This window comes from Lepisosteus platostomus, chromosome 5 (assembly GCF_059453375.1).
Source record: "Lepisosteus platostomus isolate fLepPlt1 chromosome 5, fLepPlt1.hap1, whole genome shotgun sequence".
NCBI lineage: Eukaryota > Metazoa > Chordata > Actinopteri > Semionotiformes > Lepisosteidae > Lepisosteus > Lepisosteus platostomus.
The window spans coordinates 38,307,960-38,321,780 of NC_142615.1; the positions used below are offsets into that span (position 1 = coordinate 38,307,960).

General features: G+C 41.6%; 2 protein-coding genes and 3 non-coding genes across 5 annotated transcripts in view; 1 reads left to right on the forward strand and 4 right to left on the reverse strand.

Moving 5' to 3' along the window:
* LOC148666183 (antigen WC1.1-like) overlaps nucleotides 1-13,821 on the reverse strand; it is a 648,305-nt gene that overhangs the window by 469,892 nt on the left and 164,592 nt on the right. The window lies entirely within an intron of this gene.
* The window catches only part of LOC148666241 (CD5 antigen-like), a 191,635-nt gene that overhangs the window by 91,855 nt on the left and 85,959 nt on the right, over nucleotides 1-13,821 (forward strand). The window lies entirely within an intron of this gene.
* On the reverse strand, nucleotides 5,197-5,270 carry trnat-agu (transfer RNA threonine (anticodon AGU)). Its single transcript has one exon. It is a non-coding gene; the product is annotated as a tRNA-Thr (tRNA).
* trnac-aca (transfer RNA cysteine (anticodon ACA)) lies at nucleotides 6,798-6,869 on the reverse strand. Its single transcript has one exon. It is a non-coding gene; the product is annotated as a tRNA-Cys (tRNA).
* Nucleotides 9,308-9,390, reverse strand: trnal-uaa (transfer RNA leucine (anticodon UAA)). Its single transcript has one exon. It is a non-coding gene; the product is annotated as a tRNA-Leu (tRNA).

Genomic DNA, 13,821 nt, shown 5'->3' on the forward strand with positions numbered 1-13,821 from the left:
AACACTTTTTAGACCGCATGCTTAGTCATTTATCACCGGGGATTTGCACCAATGAAGCATGAAATATCATCATCATCATGGTCTGAAATCCTGAGCTTAGAGCGGCATTTTCTGTAGAAATTATATCCAAGAGGTTAGCGGTGAAAACCTGGATCTGTTTTGGAAACAAGGTCTGTACACCGGCTAAAACCGCTCTTAGACGCTCTAAAGCTTGTTTTTTGGACACCTCATTAGTGATTGCCGTTGATAGTGACTGTGTAATACCGCGCACTGAATCTAGCACATCACCCAACACCAAGTCTTTAGGTGGGTTATGATTTCTCTCCGCAGGCTTGACACGTCTGGCTTTGGTCAGGGTCTTGACAGCTGTCTCCAATGCAGTCACCACCTTAGGGTCCGACGTTTCCGCCACATTTGTTTCGCCGCTCGTCGATACAGCTGCTGTGTGAAAAAATAAAATACTTTTTAATACCACGCCAATGCTCCACATCTCAAAATCGGAAAACTACGCTGTGATAAAAATAAAAGACTTTTCAACACAACAATCAATGAAATCTAAACTGTCAAAATCAGAAAACTATGATAAAAACGATACACATGTGGCGCATCCTTACACAAAGGGCTGTGGGTGAATGGAACAAGTTACCCAGACATGTTGTTACACCGGTTTCCTTGACGGCGGTGGTGGCGCTAATGGGTCAAGCGGCACAGACCAGTCGCTTTTAACTTTAAAAGCTAAGCAGTTTTAAAATAAGGTTTTTTAACACTCCCAAACAGAAAACTACGCGAAGTAGGATCTTTCAGCGAATTAACATCCTAACAAAAGAAGTAACGTTTGCCCTAAGTGGATCATAACACATCTTGACCACGCTTAAATTATATTAACCTTTGCTTGTTGGTTTCAGACGTTTTGAGCTCGTTGACCCAGTTAACGTGTTGGCTCGTCGCAGTTTTTTTGAAGGTCCGGGGTCTGCACGGAGTGGGAAAATACCATTATTGAAAGAACTCAACACCGCAAATTACCAAAAAATAGAAAAACGGTGGTGATTTTTATTATAGACATGTTTAAATGGCCATGCTAAAAGAATGTTTTATATAATAGCGACCTCTTCTCTCAGGCGATCTGATAATATGCCCCGCACCCCCTGGTATGACGTGAACATCTGCATGTTTTTTGCGGTGGGATTGTAAACCCCAAACAAGGTTTTTTAAATGTGTAGCGACTTGTCCCTTCGCCCGCGTCTGTGGAATAGACACATACGAGTTTTGGTGTGGAGTATGTACCCCGGTGTCTTTAAGACTCACATGGTCGTAAAGCGTTATTCAAAACATTGTCGTAAATACTCACCAGTGTTGGGCTGCGCCATAACTGGCCTTTTTACAGCTGTGGTTTTCGGGGCTAGTGGAAATGAATGGATACACACAGTCACGACCACATTACGGAACAACTCCCTGGTATTTCCATTATAATAATTCAATATTACCTAGTATACAACTATTATACAACGTTTTGTAACTATAGCAAACATGAGACATGCACCGTGACGTTGTAATTGTCTCACAAAAAGCCGGATATACATACCGCTGAAATTCGTGGAGTCTTCGTCTATTAAGTCGAGCAATGTTAAGTCTGTAAATAGAATATCTTCAGACTGTTGAAATTGATCGGCGTGATCCATTCTGACGAGTTAGGCGATAACGTGAGACTGTAAGAAATGGAATGCAGCCAAAACTTCGCCTGTTAAACCGCTGGTATTTATACACAAACCGATAAACTCTTCTAAGAAACCCCCCTACATAAAACCATTAATCTTCGGTATTGTTGGGTGTGCACGTACTGGGCTGTAGAAATTAAGAAACATTTTAGAAAACGTTTTAGTCCGATATAATGTTAAAATCTATATTTATATCTATATAAATATAGATATAGATATTTATATCTATTTTAAGGCATACAACGGTGTCTAAATTTCATAGCTGTTAAAACGTGTTGAAAATGTGCCACGGTGTCTGTGTTTGATTCACCAACAGACCGCTAAGAATATTATCAAGCAAAATGTTTTTTATTAACGCTATAAGAAAATGTATCTGTTCTTTATAGGGACGTGTTCACAAACCAAGCCTGACGTTTTGAGGTTTTATTTTTTCGCGCTGCGCTGTTATGAACATTTTTGCGTGCAATACATGTGGTGCTTGTAAATTAGAAAACTTTACATGAATTTAAAGTGTTTGTTAACTTTCCCAGGGGGTCAATTTTACCTCCCCCCTCCACTCTGCATTCCAGAGCCTTTAACTAACCCCCCCACACACCGCACGTCTCCAAAAATCACAAATTATCTTTACTAGGTAATTTTAGAACTTTAGGGGCAATCCGTTAAAGTATGAAGAACAACACCCCATCAGTTGTTGCCTGTTAATACCTTAAAGACTTTTACGCTTGCGCTGTGTGGAAATTTATCTCAAGCTTTCGAAAAAGCTGTCGCGAATGTGTTATTAAAAATAAACTGTGTCTTATTACATAATTTTAAAAACTTTAAGACCAACCCCGCGTGTTTAAAATTTATTTTCTGGGAAACACAACATTTGTGTTTGCGTTGTGTGTTAATACTTTTAAAGTTTAAAACTTATAAACTGATATGTGAATACTTTTCGCTCTCGATAAAACAAGGGGGGGGGGTCATCACAACATTGGTTGTGATGCGTTTTAAAGCATCACAACCAATTGAAAAATGTCTTGTGTTATGTAGGCGTGGTTACACCATTGGCGCATATTCTTAAACGCTCCGGACTGACAGGGTCGCAGCGCATCCTTGGAGCTGTCAGACACCACCCCTTGTTAGGAGCTGCGGAGATGGCTTCTTTGTGTGGAGAAACAACGGGGTCTGCTACTCTACAAAGTGAAGAGATAGGTGGCTAAAATATTTTTTCTGATCGTGGAATTGTTGTATCGGTGCTTAGCGTATGTCATTTTAATACTTGGTCTTCTTTTTAGCAAAACCCGACCCCACCCTCTGCACCCTGTGACAGCGGCGGGGGTGTGAGTTCAGCTGGGGTACCAGATGTTGAAGAACTGCCGGGTGCTAGCGATGATACCACGCTACAAATGATAAATATTAACGAAAAACCTTAGCTCAAAAGTTTTTTAAGCCTTTCTTTTCTTTTTCCTTTAATAGAATAAAGAGGATGTGGACGGGTCAATCTTCAGCCTACCGGCACAACTGAATGTTTCGTGTCTATGCTTGTGTGTTCGGCCAAATGTTAATAAAGCTGATGCCCAACCAGGTTTAGCTAACGATGTCCCTAATGAGCCTGATGTTATGCCCCAGATTGTGAAAGCAGTAGTTTATTGCATCTTCAAACACTGTTTAAAGGGGGTCCTGGTTGATGATTGCCCGGCCTGTTTGATTGACCATCCTGGGCAGCGGGGTCACACATGCCTGTCTGTCGGCTACACAGATGGGTTTGAAGATGTGAGCCTGAATTTTATCGACTGTTCTGTACACCGCCAGGTGTCTGGGTTCGTACACCATTAGAAATGACACTTAGCGGTGCATAAAACAGTTGCTGAAAAATATAATTGAGGACCGCTCCCCATACGAGCATGTACACCATACTTGAACAGCTGGATGAAAAATTAGTAGACGTGACTTTTGATGCGTTGCAAAAGAAACACTATTCTTATTTTTACAGACGCAAAAAAAAAGATCTATGTAAAATGTGAATACAGATTTCACTCTGTTTTACAGACCCGGGTGTGCCATCGTCCGAAGAATGAAGAATTTCGAATGTATACGTCTGAATTCTTACTAAGAGTGCTTTACACACTTCTCTCTACAAAGCTTGATATGCAAAACAAAGAGTCGAATGCTAATGTCCTTAAATTTGTTAAAGAGATAGATGTGTATGTCAAGAACTTGAGTGAAATTATTGCAGATCTGATGTTTTCAGATCAGAAATGGAAGCCTGGGGTGTAGGGGAAGCCTACAGTGTGTATTCCAAAATACAGTGTGTTTTGCACAGAATCTGTGGTAACACCATCCCGCTGATTACGCAGGCAAATGTTTTTGCCCTGCTAGATCGGATCGCCCAGTGTGGTTCACATGGCTTTAGACACGGGGAGCGGAAGGGGGTTATGAATGCTTTTTCAGATGCCTCAAAGTTTCTCAGCAATGTTGGGGTGGTGGTTACGTGTACGGAACTAATTGTCCACACCAACATTTAATTGTTGAATGCAAACAGGAGCCGGTAACGCGTGGTGCTGCGTTGTTTCAGTGTTTGAAACACCTACTGTTGAAATAAAGCGGTTCACATTTCACACGCACCATTGGCTCCTGAGGGGGCGGGACATGCACAAATAACAACACGCCATTGGCTGGCAAGGGGGCGGGACAGCCAACCACCGCTGACTCCTATTGGCTGGAAAAGGGGGCGTGGTACCTGTCAAAAGTTTGACGAAAGGTGTCGCTTTATACTACTCAGAACACATGTAAGACTTACACACAGCTTTTAATATGCTGTAGTGAATTTGCAGGTATCCTGGGGAGGGAAGAGAACTGATATTAAGGAAATACATATTTAAAGGGGATGTAAGTATTAAATGTGTTTTGTCACATCTGGGTGTTAACTGAATAACTTTTTAGCATTATTTATTGTGTTTTGACTCTATACTTGTGTTTCTCAGGAGACAGCAGAAATATTGATGTTAACATTTATATTCACATTCCCGGTGATATTGACATAGGTACTCAACTATTTACTTGTAGTTTGACTCGTGTAAAAAGTTGAAAATCTCTCCAAACATCAAGATGGCTAAGGACGTGCAAAGAAACTCAATCACATTTAGAGAAGGTAATGTTTAGATCGGATTAATTCGAAGTGTGTCTCTGGGTGCGTTTGATCTACCAACATTGTGTTTAACTGAAGGACACCCTGACTGAGTGTGCCATAGAAACTAACACATGTCGTATTCTTCTACATTCACAGATTTTTGGCTAAAGTAAAAACAAATCGTTGTCATTTTCTTGCCAGCTGGCAGTAATTATTTTGCATTGATAAGAAAGATGAGCATTTTATCTTCCGCAATGTGTGGATTTCTTGAAAAACAAGTTGTGCCAAAAGCGAAATGAAAACTTCATTTAAACATAATGCAGAAGCATATTGTCTGTAACAATAAACGGTGGGCAAAGACAGGCAGTAAGGCACTGCTGGGATTTGAACCCAGGATCTCCTGTTTACTAGACAGGTGTTTTAACCAACTAAGCCACAGCGCCAGCAAAGCACTGCCCTTTTTCAGCCAGTTGGACACACTGCTCTGTTATATCTTCGTTCGGTGTGCGGTGAGCCTGCTCACTGAGCAAGTTGAGAAAGGATGTGAAATGGCTTTTATCCGCCAATTTCATTACCAAGGAGCTCAATATGCTTTTGATTATCTACAGGGTGTCTAGTGCAACACAGGCGATGGACTGCTGGGATTTGGAGCCAGGATTTCCTAGACACTGCTTTAACTAGACAGGTGCTTTAACCAACTAAGCCACGGCGCCGGCAGAATTCTCCTCTTTTACTGCCCCTTGGACACACCGCTCGGAGACACCTGCGTTCAGTAAGCTGAGTCGGCTGGCTGAGCATGTTGCCTCCTTTACATTCGGGCCCCGACACTAAGAGAAACGTACAGAAATGGCTTTTATCGGGCACTTTTCATGTCCAATGCGCTTGACATCTCCCACGGGCGACAGAGTTCATTTATGACACTTTTCCTTTCTTTCTTTCTTCTTTCTGTACTCTTTGATGAAAAAAAAACCGAGTAATCATGTAAGGGAAAATGTCTTTTTTCATGGAGAAAACGTGCACTAGGAAATGTTGTGTTTAGAAGAAGTGAGTTAACATGAAAAGTGACCTAATTTACCGGAGCAAATGCTCACCTAGCAAGGTCTGCTTTACTACTAGAGAGACGTAGAGTGAAAGACGTGATAATTTCACGCCGTTGTGGAACAAAACGCTATTTTCTTTTAATTATAAATCAATTAGAAATTCAGAGCGACACATAAAGGCTTTGTCTGCATAAAAGTGATGATTTTTAAAAACTGATAAAAATTTGGAAAACACGTTTCTCACGTAGAAATTTAAGATGGGGGTGGGGTATTACTAGTAGTGGCGCTGAACTCACCATGGTGCAATTAATTTACGTGACGGACTAGTGGTTTAATGGATAACTCGTCTGATTTCGGTTTATTAGATTGTCGATTCGACTTCTACCGGGGTTGTGTGATTTAAATCAGGCTCCTCAGAAATAGATGTCCGTTATGTAAATAGACCGCACCTGAAAGCAAACGTTGGGTCTGGTTTCCTTTCTTTCCTGCATGAAATAGCAAATCGTTACAAAAAACACCAGCTAATGTCCAATAGCGTTAGTCATTTAAGCAAACATGAATATACTGTAGGTCTTGGTATATGGGAGTGGATTTCAACCACAATTAAAAAAGGACAAATTATAATTACAGGCTTCAGACACTTTTTCATACAAAAGTGACCAAACACTCCCTAACTTTCAGGTTTGCTTGAACCTGTAATAATAAAGAGGTCTGAAACTTCCATTCTCTGATGTCACTGTCTCTAAAGCCGGACGTGATGTGTGCCTTTTCTCTTGTCATGTTCATGATGATTCGCTGAATAAGCTCCTGACTGGGTGTTCTGTACTGCGCTGTTACTTCGTTCGATTACCTATGTGGTGTACAGATAAAACCAGACTGCGTGGTGTAATTTCCGGGTTCGGCACCAGCAGCACCTGCAAACTCATCAGCTGACCTCGACGTGATTTGAACATGCAACCTTCTGATCTGTAGTCAGACACGCTACCGTTGCGCCACGAGGTCGCTCGCCACTTGTGCTTTTAATTCCCCCAAAGAGAACAATCAGCGTCCCTGAAAAATATTTTTTTCATTCTCTCCTGTATGGAGCGCCGCTCTTCCAACGAGGGTCTCTTCTTCCCCGACCACAGATTATTCTTTTCGCCTGGCTCTCTCACAGAGAGCAGACACACCGTCTCCACTGATGTGTTTACTACATCTATAGATCTGACCCCTTACAGCCCCGATATTCCTGGACAGGATATTTACCACCAGCCTCGTGAACTTCTCATCTTGACCTCTCCCAGGAGGAGAACAATTAACACAAAATCCTCTCTCCATTTAGCAAATAACACAAAACACTGTTTACCTGTCAAGACAGAAAACCAGGCTGCTCCAGGTGAGGCTTGAACTCACAACCACGGCATGACTCCACTAATCATGTCATTTTACAAAGCCTGAACCTGGAAAGAGATTGGAAGCCGAGAAGTTATGGTGTTTTTTTAATACTTGCCTACTCTTTCAATTTTTCCGTCAAGTCTTTGGGAGTACTTTCAATTGATGTTAATCCTTGTCCCGATGCACGTTCTGGGCCATGGTGCATCTTGAATAATGTTTTTATAGGCTTCAGTTTGGAAAAGTGCGCTCTTCAGAAGCTACCAAAACCGCTAATGGTTACATAACACTTAATGCAAAAGCAACGTTCGGGTTTGAAAAAAAATATTACTTGCTATGAATACAAACACTGTTACAGGAGGCGTGTTAGGGATATTTTAGCTTAGATCATCAATTCATCTTACATTTCTTCTCCATCTATATCAACAGCGTAATCGCTACTGAGTGCTAAAGGCAGGTCCTGGCAATACAATCTTCTTTAGAAAACATTTTTAAAACTATTTCCACTACCATACGTAAAGTAAAAGATAGCGATTGCAGGCAACGAATAAAATCTCTTTTCCAGGGACGTTGTAGTTAGATGCAAATTACAATCGAAAATGTATCAGCTTTAACATTTTCTTTTGGATTCACAGGACAGTCAGCATGAGTCATCAAAGAGCCTGTAGTGGCAAGAAGTTTAAAAGCGCACAAGTGATCTGTCTTTGGTCAAAGGAATTGCTGGAGCAGTAGGACGCAGAGCAATATCTAGCAGCTGTAGACGATGTTTGGGGAAGAGATAATTCTGTTTTCAGCACAGGGAGTGAGAATGAGCTCAGTCCGGCTCCCAGCAGAATCCATTCTGGTTTGGTTACTGTCAGACTGTGCGTCTGAGGCTCTTTGGATCGCAATGTGAAAAAAAAAGAACAAAAACATTTGCTCACATCTTGTGATTTCCACGAGAGGAAGAGAAGATATCACTTTAAAAAAAATCAGAACTGAAGATTTGGATCCGGGACCTCATACTTGTCAAATGATTAAAATAATAATTATGAAAATATCAGTTTGTGTTTCTGCAACATATCGTGCACAGTATGCCATTTAAAAAAAAAATACAGTAGATTGTACTTAATAAAAATGTACAATTCACCGCTGGTATAAACAGATTTGTGCTGTGTTTGCCTTTGTTAGCATTTGTTTAAAAAATAAGTTCACAATACGATAAAAAACACAGAAAGCACAAACGTAATAATATAATGACACAAAATCAATACCAAATCATAAAGCCAATTAAGTACCTATCCTTTGAAAACAGTGACATTTGTATCTACTTTTGAATTACAAATCAGACAGCGTAGTCCCTTAATTCAAAGATCAGATCTTGGCCAAAACAAGACAACCAGATGTTAGCTGAATTCGGAACAAGAGCCTCTGCTTCATCGTTTATTGAGCTTTTGATCAACGTCTGAGTGAAAAAGATTCGCTATTTTAACTTTTTGATTAAAGTTCACAAAAGCACCTTCCTTCGAGCTGGAGTCAAAACAGCGACTTAAGGATTCCTAACTGTTTCTAATACAGTCAGCCGCGCTACCAACTGAGCTATCAAAGGGATTTAAAGTGCTCCTCTCTGGCACATATTGCCCAATGTAGTGAAATATTCCGGGTACTTAAATTCCAGTTCGACATCAAGTTTCCAACTCGTTTCCTTAGTCTTGTTTACCTTGAATTTAAGCCACAAACCAGGATTCTACTGTATAATCTTCCGGGGATGTTACAAAATGTTTGATGGGGCATCAATCATTACAGGCGGAAATTCACTCCTTTTTTTTCTCGAGTCATCATATTAAATGATCCATTTCATTTGGATCAAGAAGAGGATCACCATGAGAAATAGAACAAACTGTTTGATTCTGTCTTTATTGGGAGCTGTATCACAGCTAATGCATGTAAAGCCTTCAGTATGCGATAGTGAGAGTTCAGTTATGCCAGGGAGTGGGAGTGAAGAGAACTGAACAGAAATTTAGTAAATTCATATTTAAATAGAGTGTAAATCATCAAAGTGTTCTGTCACTTAAAACTTATTGCAACACTACCAGAAGTGGGGATTGAACCCACGTGGACATTTGTCCATTGGATCTTAAGTCCAACGCCTTAACCACTCGGCCATCCTGGTCTACAGCTAGATGCTGTTCAGTTGTTTAACATTTAAATATGATTCAACAATTAAAAAAAATTAAACCAGCGCCCTGTCACAGAAACGTACCCCAGTCACCCGCGCAACAAGCAGGGGTACTCAGCACTATACTAATGAGGAGCACTTGTCCGGAGCTGAGCGTGAGCTCTGTTTACGGTCAGCAGTCATTTCCTCTTTTCCAAAGACATTTTCGCCTGCTCTCAGTAATGAATGTCGGTTTGAAGTCTGTTTCTGTTGTCTCCACTCTTGACAAAGAGCAGCCTTACGTAGGAGACTCCCTCTCTCAAGAAGTTTGCCATCACCCTGCAAGAGAGAAGAGCCAACCGGGGTAAACAGCTTGAAGTTCGAAAAGGATGTTGGCACGCCTGTAGCGTTTACACGAAACCTCTTAGAGTTGCGAGAATACTTCCTTTGTGTATAAAATACATTGTGAATGCTTTCTCAGCCTTTACTTTTTCGTTTTTATGACATTTTTTTACCAAGCATGAATATTATTTTGTCCATATCTCCGCAATGGAAGCACAGAACGCCTTCAAACCAAATTCATTTTAAAGACCACGCCTTGTGGATATTTCCACAGCCTTTACATCAAACTATCAGTGAGCTAATTATCTTTTTTTAAACCTCCGGTTTTTCATCGGTGTGTAATTACGCACGAACTGGAACCCGGGGGACCGCTGTGTGCACACGTTCACAACATGAGAAATACTGTTCAATACGGCTTCGTGCGAAAAACCCATAGGAAGCAGAAGAGCGCAGTCTCCAATTACCCAGACTGTAAGCATGGGATTAAAGCTTTGTTTGATTTCTGAAACCCTTCCTTTACGTCCTGTTTTCATTCAGGTAAGGGTCAACTATATTCACAATACTACTGACAGCAGCAAGATTAAAATATTCTTTACTCAGCGGCTTATTAAAAACAGCTCCCATGATGTTCATACCGACTTTTTACACAGAACACTGACACAGCTTTGTGTTCTGAATCTCTTTTCTTATGCTTTTATTTTATGTGGCACAATGCACTGGTATAGGGGTATTCTGTTCACAAACCAATAGCATTTAAACCAAAGCACCCACAATGCTGAAAGTAAGTGTTTTGCACACTAAGCAGGTCCTCTGACTTTTCCCAGCTTTGTTTTGGGTTGTGGAACCTTTATTTTTTTATGATTTTTTGAAGATAACACTACAGGTAATACACTGGGATAGGTGGGTCGTCTTCATGGCTCAATAGCATTTCAAATACAACAGCCACACTGCTGAAACCAAGTGTTTTCCACACCAAACAGGCCCCCTAACCTTATACAACCTTGCTGTGGCTGTGGCCCCTTTCTTTATTTTGTAATGATTTTCGGAAGATAACACCACAGGTAAATACAGTGCGATAGGTGGGTCTTCTTCATGGCTCAATAGCATTTCAAATACAACAGCCACACTGTTGAAATCAAGTGTTTTACACACCAGACAGGCCCCCTAACCTTATACAACCTTGCTGTGGCTGTGGCCCCATTCTTTATTTTGTAATGATTTTCGGAAGATAACACCACAAGTAAATACAGTGCGATAGGTGGGTCGATTTCATGGCTCAATAGCATTTCTAATACAACAGCCACACTGCTGAAATCAAGTGTTTTACACACCAGACAGGCCCCCTAACCTTATACAACCTTGATGTGGCTGTGGCCCCTTTCTTTATTTTGTAATGATTTTCGGAAGATAACACTACAGGTAATACTGTGCGATAGGTGGGTTGACTTCATGGCTCAATAGAATTTCAAATACAACAGCCACAGTGCTGCAACCAGGTGTTTTACACACCAGACAGCTCCCCTAACCTTATACAACCTCGCTTTGAGTTGTGGAACATTTCTTTCAAATCACTTGGGTTCATCAATCATTTGATCATTTTTCAGCATGGAATAAACCTATTACTTGTGAACTTGAACTTGAACTTGAACTTTATTGCCATATGTAACCGGTACTGGTACAATGGAATTCTTACAGAAAGTCTCTCGATTGTAAAACAAGTGTAAAAAACAAAACAAAGTGCAAACAGTGCATCAAGACAATGTACAAACAAACAATAGACAATGTGCAAGTAAACATGTAGACAGTTTGAATGTAAACAACACAGATGTGTAAACAATGACTGGAGATGTGCAATTGATAAGAAATCATAAAGAGGTAGATGGTCATGGTGTAGGTGTGGTCCGAGGGGGATGGCTAAATGTGTTCGCCAGTCTCACTGCTTGTGGATAGAAGCTATTGAAGAATCTTGTGGTAAGTGTCCGTATGCTCTTATATCTCTTGCCTGAGGGCAGTGGGGTGAAGCGCTCCTGCCCGGGGTGGTGACTGTCCTCTGTGATGGCCAGAGATTGTTCCTTGGAGATTACCATCTGCTGATAAGATATGATCACTATATTGACCATATACAATTTCTTGCATAAGGAATTCATATTTTGCATACACCGATCTCCCCGGAGTCCCAAGTGATTCTGGTTTTGGAAAGCTAAAGGACAATGAACTTCACGATACCAGGGGGACAGTGGGTGGTCAAGTCTCCCCTAAACAATGTCTCTTGTCAGATTATGATGTCAGTGCATTTAATAATGTTGTTGAACTCTCTTTAGCCCAAATACAGAGGAGCTCAGACCCAGAATGTTACACATACTGACAGAGAGTGATCTCATTATGTGTGTTTGGATTTTAACAACTATTATTATTGTTTGCTAGAACCAAAACAATCTATGTTAGACATTTTCATCTTCAGCCAAAAATACAAACCTGTGTACGTAGTGTGGTGCAGGTTCTTGTCCAATCCTGCTCCTGGTCCAGGTTGGAGGGTTGCACCGATTCTGGGTCTTGTTAGCTGGTATGGATGGGTTTGGGGGTGTTGATACCAGAGTGGTCCAGGAGAGGGATTCAGGTGTCTCGGGGGCATTCTTGTTTTTCTATGAGTTCAGGTTGATTTTGTTGGTTCTGTCACGAATCTCCCTCACGCAGGCAAGCGTTCCCGCATTCCCTCGAGCTCTCCCCATACCAAACGTGCACGCGTCAATCAGTCCTCTACTTAAACCCTCATCTGTCCCCCGGTCATTGCTCACAATTGAGATTCTCTCCCGAAGCTTACCTACGAACTACGCCTTTGCCTTACTACGACTTCTCCCCTGGACCTCGACCCCGCTTTTCCGACTACCGCTTTAGCCACTCGATTTTGTACCTTCGCCCGTTTTATGCTGTCTCGGATCCTGACCCAAGCCTGTCTCTTCTTTTATGCCTCTGTCTACCGACGCAACTTCTACACCTTCCCGGACTCCGACCCCTGCCAGTCCCTCGACTACGCCTTCGCCTGTCGATTCTCTGCCTACGCCTGTACTACGCCTTCCCGGACTCGGACCCCTGCCTGTTTACTCCGACTACGCCTGCGTCTCGTGCCAACCCTACCAAGGGCACCGCATTGGATCCCTATCCTCAGCAGTCAGCCCCTGCGTGACAGGTTCTGAGTGTCTTGGTTACATCCGTTTGTGTGTATAGATGAAAAAGCTATTGAAGAGCACCCCCACACCCCCCACCCATCTCGGTGGAAGTTGCCATGTTCAAAAAATCCTAAAAAGATAATTAAAGTTGCACACAACAAAGCATGACTGTGAAAGGTCAGGAGGCCTGCCTAGTGAGCACATCACTTGATTACAGTAAAAAAATCATTAAAAAATAAAGAAATGTTCCACAACTCAAAGCGAGGTTGTATAAGGTTAGGTGAAATGTCTGGTGTAAAACACCTGGTTGCAGCACTGTGGCTGTTGTGCTACAAAATAAAGAAAGGGGCCACAGCCACAGCAAGGTTGTATAAGGTTCGGGGGGCTGTCTGGTGTGTAAAACACTTGGTTTCAGCAGTGTGGCTGTTGTATTTGAAATGCTATTGAGCCATGAAGACGACCCACCTATCCCAGTGTATTACCTGTAGTGTTATCTTCAAAAAATCATAAAAAAATAAAGGTTCCACAACCCAAAACAAAGCTGGGAAAAGTCAGAGGACCTGCTTAGTGTGCAAAACACTTACTTGCAGCATTGTGGGTGCTGTGGTTTAAATGCTATTGGTTTGTGAACAGAATACCCCTATACCAGTGCATTGTGCCACATTAAATAAAAGCACGAGAAAAAGAGATTCAGAACACAAAGCTGTGTCAGTGTTCTGTGTATAAAGACGGTCTGAACATCATGGGAGCTGTTTTTAATAAGCTGCTGAGAAAATAATATTTTAATCCTCCTGCTGTCAGTAGTATTGTCAATATAGTTGACCCTTTTTGGAAAGCTTTCTCAGCCCGAAACGCAAGCGAGACACCAGAAGGGGTGTGTGCAGGTTTCCGTAGTGTAGTGTCTATCATGTTTGCCTAACATGTGAAAGGTCCCTGG